This window comes from Trachurus japonicus, chromosome 12 (genome assembly GCF_045865225.1).
Source record: "Trachurus japonicus isolate A0001 chromosome 12, Traja_1.0".
Lineage (NCBI taxonomy): Eukaryota > Metazoa > Chordata > Actinopteri > Carangiformes > Carangidae > Trachurus > Trachurus japonicus.
In genome coordinates this window covers 7869939-7880703 of record NC_140918.1, presented here as the reverse complement: position 1 = coordinate 7880703, position 10765 = coordinate 7869939, and positions in this window count along the sequence as shown.

The window sequence follows — 10765 nt, the reverse complement described above, 5'->3', positions numbered from 1 at the left end:
ACGAGTGGGTTGCCTGGAACGCTACAAAGTCGTAAGTTGTGACTTGAAGCTGTAATTTACGATTTCAAAAGCCTGCCTCGAACGCAGCATTAGCGAAAACGACCGGATCGCTTACTTCTGCTTTAAGTGCCACATTATGAGCTCTCCAGGTAGCAAAACCAGGTATCCGTGGTGAATGGAAATGTTTGATAAAGTCATATTTGCGTAACACAAAACGTATTTGTCCATAATTAAACACTTGAAATATATCCCTTTGAGGTAGCCTACATTTTGAACAAATAAAAATGCAATTCATTTGCGATTAAGTGTGATTAAAAATTTAAATCTATCTGGCAGCCCTAATAAACAAATCATCTGGAGAAATATAAGACAGTTGAGTTAATTTAAAGTTTTACTGATTAAATGAATCTGACAGGGTTATACCAGGATGCAGGGCCGTCCTGTATTGATTCAGTAAGAAAAAGTGCATTTTATTTTTCAATACGCTTCAATCCAGTATCAGTTTATTCATCGTGTTTGTAGTGTTTTGTGCAGGAGGCAAAAATCAGGCCGGGCATGGCTTCATAACACGTCTTTACTTCTAGACTTCCGGGCAACAGACTCACACACTACAGGTGCCGCTTGGGCTCAGTAAACACCTCAAAAGTGTTGGCCAACCAAAACATAACACAGCAACTGCCTTTGCAGTAATAACCCACAATGTGATAACCTAAATTATAAATCACTTCAATCTATTACAGTGTTCAACCATGTTTAAGCAATTCCTGTGTAATTACTGTTTTATGTCTGCGTGCGCTGGCCGAGACCCTAGGCCACACGGTCACCGCTGCTCTCGGACGAGATGGGGCCAGTAGAGAGTGCATTTACAGTGAGACGGCCTATTACACTGGACGGCCAGCAACTCTGATGTAACTTAGTATCTGCCCAGCCTAGCCTACGAGCTATCTTAATGTTGCTCTCACCCAAAGCTGGAATATTTTGCGCTCCTTGTCTATGACTCTGCCCCCGGCCTCTCTCTCCACCCGTTTTCTGGTGACTACAGTAGATTTATGTTTTGGCGTTCTCTGTTCTCTCAGCTATAGCACTAGTAACCTCTAACCTGTCTGTGCTACATTAGCTAATCCAGTTTGTGGAGGGTACCGTTACTCCAGCATGGACTAAACCTTTGTTTTGATGCTGATGCAGCATTACTATGAGTATTAGTCATGGTTATATGGAGAATAATTAAGCCATAGAAGGATTAGGTCACTGGGGGGTTTTGTGGGCCCTACTGGTCTGTGGGCCCCTAGAATTGTCATCATCTTTCTCCCAGCAACGGCCCTGCAGGGATGCATTTAGGAGTTCATAAAGTCTTATTTTCATCCCATTAATCCAAATGGTCACACGTTTACAACAATGTAATTATCATTTCCCGTGTGCAGCTTCTCATGTGCATGATACTGTGCATGATACTCATACACAGGACTCAGGATTGTGGGGAATTATCCCATTACAATCATAAATCATTGTGATTATCTCCTGACATCTGCAGGCTCAACAATGGATGGGAGAGTCCAATATGTCATCAAAATTAAAGTGTGGAAAATGAAAACGTGTCTAATGTGCTCCGTGACCTCCTGTGTACATCCCAACACGTGTGGTGGTGGTGGAGGGTTGGGGGTTGTAACCCATCAAGATGGTGAGTGATCTCCTCTAATGGATCCCTATTCCATAGATTAACAACAGAGCTCATTTAGTTAATCACTGAGGATTTGATCAAATTTATAGATTTGATGCTATTGTCCATTTTAGAAAAGCAGAGCAATTACATGAAAGCCCCGAGGCCAGATGTCTGACCTTTGATTTAAAGCCAAGAAAGCAGAGCTGACAGCTACATTAAAGAGAATTACTTGAGCGATGATTTGAAGCCATGCTAGTTTTGATGTCTTTTGTTTTGTGCACAGTCGTTTTCCCATCTCTTTTGTCCATAATGAAGCCATCTTGTAATCCTTACTGCATGGTCATGATTCATTCGCTTTACCGAGAGCATTAAGGCAAAAAATAAATAAATATATAAATAAATACATTTCATTAGATCGCTGCAGATGTACGTGAAGTTGGACCTGAGCCTAAGAGGATTGTAGCATGTTGCATGTTGAACCTCACATATGACTGGCTCAAGCTGCTTCGCTTGCAGCCCTATATTATTCTACAGAGATCGCAACCCCAATTTCTTTACTCCATCAAGTTGCCATCTGGACTTGGGGGCAATTTGGGTTTAAAGCTCCTTAGAGCAAATTCTAACAAATTCCATCAGCATATACGTACATCCCTGAATGTATAGAATAAGGAGTGTATGTAGGTGCTAATCCAGATTAAAAAGCCTGTTTGCCACAACATGTACTTTACTTTTCTGTGTTTCAAAACACAGATTTCCTGAAAAAAAAAAGAAATCTTTTTTCCCCCCTTGCACTATAAATCTATCAGTAAGTTTAAAAGAATGCTTTCATTTCTGGGAAATGCAATTTCTTTGCTTTCTTTCTGAAATTGTCTGAACTCTTGCACTCTGCATGGTAAATCTAAAGATATAAAGATAGAAATTCACATCCATAAAGGTATGATTTCACTTATGATTCGGTCCAGAAATGAGTCAGCAATGTTGATTCAACCACAACTTCTAACTTTCTGTTTCCAGTTTTTTATAGGCTGAGATAAGCTGTTGGTTGAGATGAGTGGCACTCAAATTTGAAAAGGTTTTTTTCTTTGGAGTTTTTCCTCAGTCGATGTGAGGGTCTAAGAGGATGTTGTTATGATGCTATGTAAAGCCCTTTGAGGCATACTGTTTGTAAAAAATGGGCTATACAAAGGAAATAGCCTTGCCTCAAACAAAAGCTCCCTTCAAAATAACAACACAAGTTAAGTAACATAACATAAATTAAGTCAACATAAGTTAAATGCAACTCGATTGTGAGCAACTTAAGTAAAACAAAACACCACACACAGCAAATTTCTGTATCTGTTTCTGTTATTTTGTATTATATGTTGATATAACTCACATGGTTCCAACTCTGAGCTGCTCTTCCTCAGGTAAAGGTGAACAAAAACCTGGATGTCAGTTCTTGGTTGGTTGTTTTTGTCTGGCTATTTCTGTTCAGTTGTATTTCTCAATATATTAAACTTTTATTTGAAATTATCCACATGTTTAATCCTGTGTAGGCTATTTGTGTTTATTCCAGCTCCTGTTGACCTGTTTACGTGGAAATCGTACAATAGTCACGCATTTGTCTTGTTTACATGTTTCGGGGCAAAAACATTTCAAATCAACTCTGAAAATCCCTTTATGTTCTTCTCTGTTGTACCTGCTCATGTTTCCATTGTCTTTCATTTTGATGATGGTTTTAACCGTGCAGCTCCGACTGTGACATAACATCCCAGCTCAGAACAGGAGCGCACGGGCTCGCTGATGGAGGATTACAGCTCATTCTTCAGAGCGCTGGGTTTATTTTAGGGTCCGACTGGATAAAACAGGATTAGCATCACAATGAATCCCCAGGCATTCGAGCCCAGAGGTCAGCTCCACTGTGACCTTTGACATTTGAAATGTTTATAAATCCCCAACTGTGTTGTGATAGCTAAACATAGATTTGATCAGCTGTCATTCCAGCGAGGTGTCCGTGGTTGATAAGTGCCGTGCTTGTTTTAGAGGGTCGGTCCAGTGGTGACAGGTTATAGCTACCAGGGAATTTTTACGGCATTCTCCATTAAGCTTTACTGTACGGCAGCAACTGGTCCACTTATAGTAAATTATTTCCCATGGTGCTTTTTATATGGATTTGGAAGGGGAGTTGTGGTGAAGTGTGAGAGCTAATGATGTTGCATGTGCAATAACAAGCCAACCACACGTGCAAAACCAATGTGATAAGTGAAAATAGTTACACAATCTGGACTTGTACCATATTTATCTTTCAATGTTGAAGACAATATGCACTCTTGCATATTGTTTTTAGACTTTTTATACTTTATTTATACATCTAGATGTGTATTAATGTGTGTAAGTGAAGACAACTTGCTAAATAAGTGAATTTTGATTTGCTGTTAGTTCAAGAAGAAATCACCAGAAACGTTGCAATTCATCCTCTGGTAACCATGGAAATCTGATTGTACATAGACTTTTTAACCTAAAATTTTGAATATCAATACAATTCAACTTCTGGGAATCATGGAAATCTGATTACGTGTAAGACTTTTTAACTTAAAATTAAGAATATTATTGAGATTCATCCTCTGGGAACCATAAAAATTTGATTGCGTACAAGATTTTTACCTTAAAATGAAAAATATCATTAAGATTCATCACCAGGTAACAATGATTCTAACTCTAAACTGACGACACAAAGGTAATAACAAAGCATAAATTGTCACTATGAGCTATAACTGAGACAGTAGAGCTATTCATCACACCAATACCATCAGTGTCTCTGTAGGTTTTTGATCCATTTATTGATTTCATTTCTTAAAAATACCTGTGCATGTCTCTTAAAGAGCATCAGCTCAGGTTCAAGGACCTGTAGTCACCTCATGCTCGTTAGAAATGATTGCAATCGAGATAGACTATATACGACTATATGACTTCATAATCTGCCAGACGCCACATATTGCTCCGGCAAAGTCGTTGTCCCTCGATTATTGATTAACAAGCTGGGAATTTACAGTGTGCACACTTCTGCAGGGCGCGACGCACTCAGCAGCATGTGACTCTCAGGGCCGCTAAAGTCGTCTTATTCCATCTGAGAGGCTCAGGTGTTGACAGTGTGACTAATCAGGTCGTGTCACAGGGTGGACCGTCGCAGCTACACACCTGAAGAAGGTTCACCTGGGTGACCATGTGTTGGCCAGCATGGCTGTGGTTAACTCCCAGCTTTACTAACACCAACGTCTCCTATGACCTCCACAGGCCTGACATTGTGTAGCTTAAGGCTCGGTGGCTTCAATCTCATTATACCTGAAGTCACAGACTCAGAGATCTAATGATCGGTCGATCTACGACAGGTAAATGTAGAGTGGAAAATCAGTGACAGTAGGCTACAGACTGAAGGTGTTTTATTCTCCATGGCCTTGAGCGCAGCTTTGAAGTGGGAACACGCTTTAACAAGAGCGAAGGGGGGGGAAAAACCATAATAAAGATACCACAGTCTCTGACAGACGTGTTAATGTCTCACTGTAAAGCTGCAGAGACTCCGTTGTTCTTTTCGCGTGTTATGAAATGAATGAATTCAGCTGTAAAACGCTTTGATTGGGGAATAATTTACGGTTGCTCCGGCTCTCGTGCTGCAGCACTCTGACTTCCATTCACACACTTTTCCTAATCAGAGCTGATGTCATTGTAGCTGAGTGAACCCTGCCTCGTTAATTATTGAGAGACCCATATTACACATTAGCAATTAGGTAATCACCCCCTGAGCATTATCTTTGGATATAGTCCGGAGACAGCGTTATAGATTTACGTTCCACCCAGTCTAGAACCTCTTTGGCTTTTAAAGTGTCCAACGCTGTCAAATGAACTGAACTGTTGCTACAACCTTTAACGACACAGTCTCTGGAAGATTAGATTATTTTATTTACATATTCAATTTAACAACTGTTGTAATGACCTGGGCTATGCGAAGGTTTGACCTGAGTGGATGTGCAATCTCATACTCTTAAAGGGACAGTATGTAGCTTTTTATTAGCAAAAATCAAATATTGCTTTCATAAATATGTATTTACCGAAGTCTAATCACAACCGCATACAAATGAAAGCTGTCTCGTAGCTTAGAATGAGTTGTTTACAAATACATAGGTGGCCGGTGCACCCACCGGAGGCTGCCATGTTGCGTCGCCATCTTTGAATACGGTACGCGAAAGTGGACAAACTTGGTTCAAACACTCTATTGAGTATCCGTGACTCGGACGATCGGAGGATGATCGACGTTGTTGTTTTTGGTTTTTTTCTGCCGTTATAAAACACACACGGTGCTAGTTAAGTTAAAAAATAATAATGATACAAAAAACCAATAGTAATTGGTCAAATATATTGTTATCAGTTAGCGGTTAGTTTGCGACCGTGTTTGTCCTCGGCGGCCACCGTCACTTTGCCGACGGGAGGGGTGAGCGAGTGAGCACTGCAATCTAGAATCTGAACGCTGGATGTCACGGTTTAGCCCCAATACTACATACTGGGGCTTTAACTTAATTTTATTCTTGTTTTATATCCAGATAACCAAACATATCAGGATACAGCACATTTTTTCTGCAATAAATAGTTTATATAAAAAGTGTGATGCCATATTGGGGCCATTGTAGATTAAAAGGAATGCGCTGGAAGGGAGGGGGAGTACATTTCCAAGTTAAAACAAAACATTTTAAAGTTTACAGTTGCAAATTTACAAGAAAAACAAACTTGGATGTTCTCGAATTTGCAGGAAAAAACTCACAAATGTGTGAGAAACAACATGCAAATCTGTGTTTGTCTCTAAGCTTTGCAAAGTTGTTGTAACACAGGATCTTCAATGGTAATGGCGCCATCATAACAAAGGCTTATTTATCTTCCTTATTAGAAAAATACACAAGGGTATTTGATCATATTTGGTTAATTTTCCCCCTCTTCTTGTAAACCTGTGTGCAAGTTTTCAACACAGCACAAGTTAGAGTATACAGAAGATTAACAAAAAGATCAATAGAAAACATTGTTTAACTACAGTTGGAAATGAAATATGGTAAAAAAAGAATATGAAAAGCAAACATATAACAGTTTTTACAGTAGAACCAGAGCAGCTCTGTGGTGTCAGCAGTCAAGACACACGGCGTGACTTCATCATCAGCCACAGAACATATTGTTCTTGCAAGTCGTTACTTCCTCTCGTAGGCGTCTAGGAAGAGGCTCAGTTGTTTGACAGTGTGGCTGATGAGGCTGTGTCTCAGGGGTCACAGCTGCACACCTGGAGGTTCACTTGTCACACCACACGTTGGCCACTGGACGCTGCGTGTTTGAGCGACGCAGCACTTAGTGGAGGCTGATTATTTTTATTGCCACAGCTTGTCTGAGATTCAGAGTGTGTCTATTGCCATGATCATAGATCTCAGGTGGTTACTGTTTGACACTTATCAAGGCGGCCGAGTGGACCTGCTTCCTGGGTCACTTCCCACCAGCAGATGTGAAACAGCTCGGTGGATTCACACGGTCGTGATTGGATCTCATCTCAAGTTTTTTTTTTTTTTTTTACGGTCTAAATAGCATGACATGTGATTGAAACATTAAGATAAACCGATAAAAGTCTGAGATAATTTTTTGGTGATAAGAAATAACAAAGAAGGCTGTTGTAGACTAAATATGTCAAACACAGTTAAGTGGAAAAAAAAAGCTTAAAACTTCTGGCTTCCTGCTGAAATACCTCGTCTGCATCACGGCAGCTAAAAGAAATGAGACTCATGCTGTAGAGTGATTTAAAGCAGAATGTGTTCAGCTTGTTAATACTTGGTGGGGTGGTGATTGACGACCTTTGGTCCCCCTGAGATCTCTTTCTGAGAGCTGCTCATCAATGCTTCAGATATATTGGTTGAACATTAACAGAGCTCTGTGCAATGCCAGAGTCTCTGCTCCCTCTATCAGCGTTTTTTCAGATAAGCTGTCTGAACCCGTTGCCTTATCTTCAAACCTCATCCTTTTACAGCTCTGCAACCGGTGTGGCTACATTACAGTTTATGCGTCTGACCTGAAAGAGGAAGATTTCCTCTTTACAAAGAAGACGAGTGGCAGAGTGTGTGTGTCTGTGTCTGTGCAACATAACGATCTTTACGTTGATCAGAATGAGACTTTTCAACGCTGTGACTTTCTTTCTTTCTTTCTTGCTCTAGCTGGTCGATAACCAGCAGCAGGAGAAAGAGCAGGAGGACTCTAATTAATTCATACCGGCGGTCTTATATAAGCTGAGATACTGTGTGTCATGTTCATGCATGATTTGTCCACAGGAACTGTCCTCATGTAAACTCAGAGCTGATGCAAATCCTCCTGTCATTAAAACATCCTCTGCAGATTATGACCGTTAATCACAGTTGTAGGCCATTAACATGACCACTGATCTGACGCTAAAGTAGCCTGTAATAATAATAATAATAATAATAATAAGAGAGGAGCCTAAACCTCAGCCTCAGTATGTCATGTTACGAAATGCTTTACTTTAATATTTCATAGTGGTCGTTGTGCTACATTTCTAATCTAATGACCCGACCTGTGAGGTCCCTGAGAAACTGGTCCAGAGCAGATGTGGGTTTTTTTTTTTTTTTTTTTACTCATCGTGGCGCCGTTTCATTTAACCAGTGGAAAGTTGCAGAGCATGCACTGCTACGTGCCGTTGTAATGCTCTCGCTGTGGTTTCATTTTTTTCCTCTACAGGTGTGAGTTGTGGTGCAAGAAAAACTGATTGAATAGTTCAGTAAAAATGTGCAAAAATCAAACTGTAGAAACACATCGACGAGTAAGAAAGTTTCGAAACTGCAGTGGAAATATCATCGGAGAGTAATATTTAGGATTTCATGTATGCATTAACATGTAAGCTGCACATTTCAAACTGAAATCCAAATTCATAAAGGAAGCACATCTGTCAAACAGATGTGGTAGAGTGGGTAAGTAAAAGTATGTCGCTCTGCAGCAAATCTGATTTATTTATTTCAGTCTCTAGGAACAGTCACTTAGCAACTTAACAGTCACTTGCTACCAGTTCCCTTTTAAGTTTCTACTCATGATGCTCATGTGTTTGTATCAGTGATGTAAAATTTACTTCCCACAAATACATGTGACTTTGATGCCATGTGTTGTGGATTTGACCTTTGACCTTTGACCTTTCAAAATCAAATGCAATGCTTACATGCAAAACATAAAAATAACACATCCCATGTGTCCTTCCTAAGTGCACAACCTCCTTCTTGTGATCCCATTAATATCATTTGTAAACAGTTTGATCTATAATAATGTAAAATGTTGGTGCAGAACAACCAGAAGCTACTTCAGGCCTGTTGGAGCAAATGTAGTAACTTTCCACCGCTGTACACAAGACATTTCATGTCAGATTGATGGATGTAATCTGTTGGAAAAAAAATTCCAAACTGACATTGTGTTCAAGCATTTTTTTGCATATCTGGTATGACAGTCATGTCCACTGAGTTTTGTACCTTTCCAACATCAAAGATGTTTCGCAACGACAAGGCGAAGGCTTCCAGCTGTCTGTCAAAAACCCTAAAAAGAAAAAAACCCAGAACTGGTTGGTGCACTGCTTATAAAAGCTCCCGCTGCCGGGAACAGGAGTTCAAGCTGTGTGATCATCTACAGTCAAACACATGATTCATAGTGCCAGGCTACATGAGTCTGCAGCCGCTATCAGCTGCTCTGAGGCTGCACGTAGGCACGCTGCTGCCCTGAGCTAACCGCTAATGTTAACATGTCAACATACTAAAAATCACAGCTCTGCTTCCTGCTTCGTCTTTTTTTTTTTTGGTATTTGGTCAAAAACCCAAAATATCTGACAAATAAAAACTTTGATCTCAGTGACCTCAAGTCAGTGGGTCACCTACTGAACCAGGTTCAGGGTTTACAAGAAAATTGATCTGCAACTGATTATGAACCACAGTTATTTCTCTTCTGTTACTTCTATTAAGTTCCATCTTCTAAAATATGAGGTTTTGATGCTTTAATTTGTCTTATAATGTAGTAAAGTGAATAACCTTTTGGCTTTTGGGCCATTAAACAAGCAGCTTTTTCATCTTATGTGTGAAAAATAAGTTAATCCACATTATATATTCATTAGTTGCTGCATAAAAGTGACTGAGGAAAATTCAGTGGTGTCAGGGTTCATCCTCTGGGAACCACAAAAGTGCAATATGTTTGTACAAACAGTGGCTCCGACATGTCAAAAAACAAAACAACTGAAAAAATTCAATAATAAAGGCTAAAACAAGAAGTGGTTTCTTTAAGAAGTGTTTTATTTCCTTTTTAACAAAGCCCAATACAGATTTGAAGCAAAACTGGGGAACACTGGTAAATCTCAATCCAATCATCATGTCTGGGACACCCACAAAGAAGATGAGCTTCAAATAAAAAATAAAATAAAATAAAAGGACACCTAAAAATTATCATACAACCCAGAACTTGGGGCCAAAGAAAGTAATGGTGCATGTTGTCCAAGAACTATTAAAAAATGAAATAAAATAAAATAAAGAAAATATTTTAACAATAAGAAACAAAGTTGATGTCAGCAGCTGTAAATAAAATCAGACGACTGTTGGATGTGACAGATTTTCGTTTCCGTAACATCCGTTCACGGCTTTGAAAGAACCGATAAAACCTACAATAAATGACGGTTAATATCAATGTGCTAAAAATAAAATTAATCTTGCATGAATAATTTGGTCAAAAACATCTAAAACATATGTTACACTTCGAACTTGAGTCGTGTGTACAGCAGCTTGTTCCAGCACGACGAAGTGGAGGGGAAATTACGCAAGAAACTAAAAACAAAATATTTTCTTGGGCTTCAATTTCTTCCGCGGTCGGATTTTAACACAGCGTTTCTATAGTAACAGATGACATCACTTTGTTTTTTTTTGCTGCGACGCAACCCCAAACCTGGCAAAATACGAATAGAAATCGTGCCAAAGATGGAGAGAATCAAGAATCTTAATTTAACGAGTCAATGAAAAACAAAAAGCAGTAATCAAAATTACATTGGGTTAAAGGTTTTTCTTTCCTTTTTAA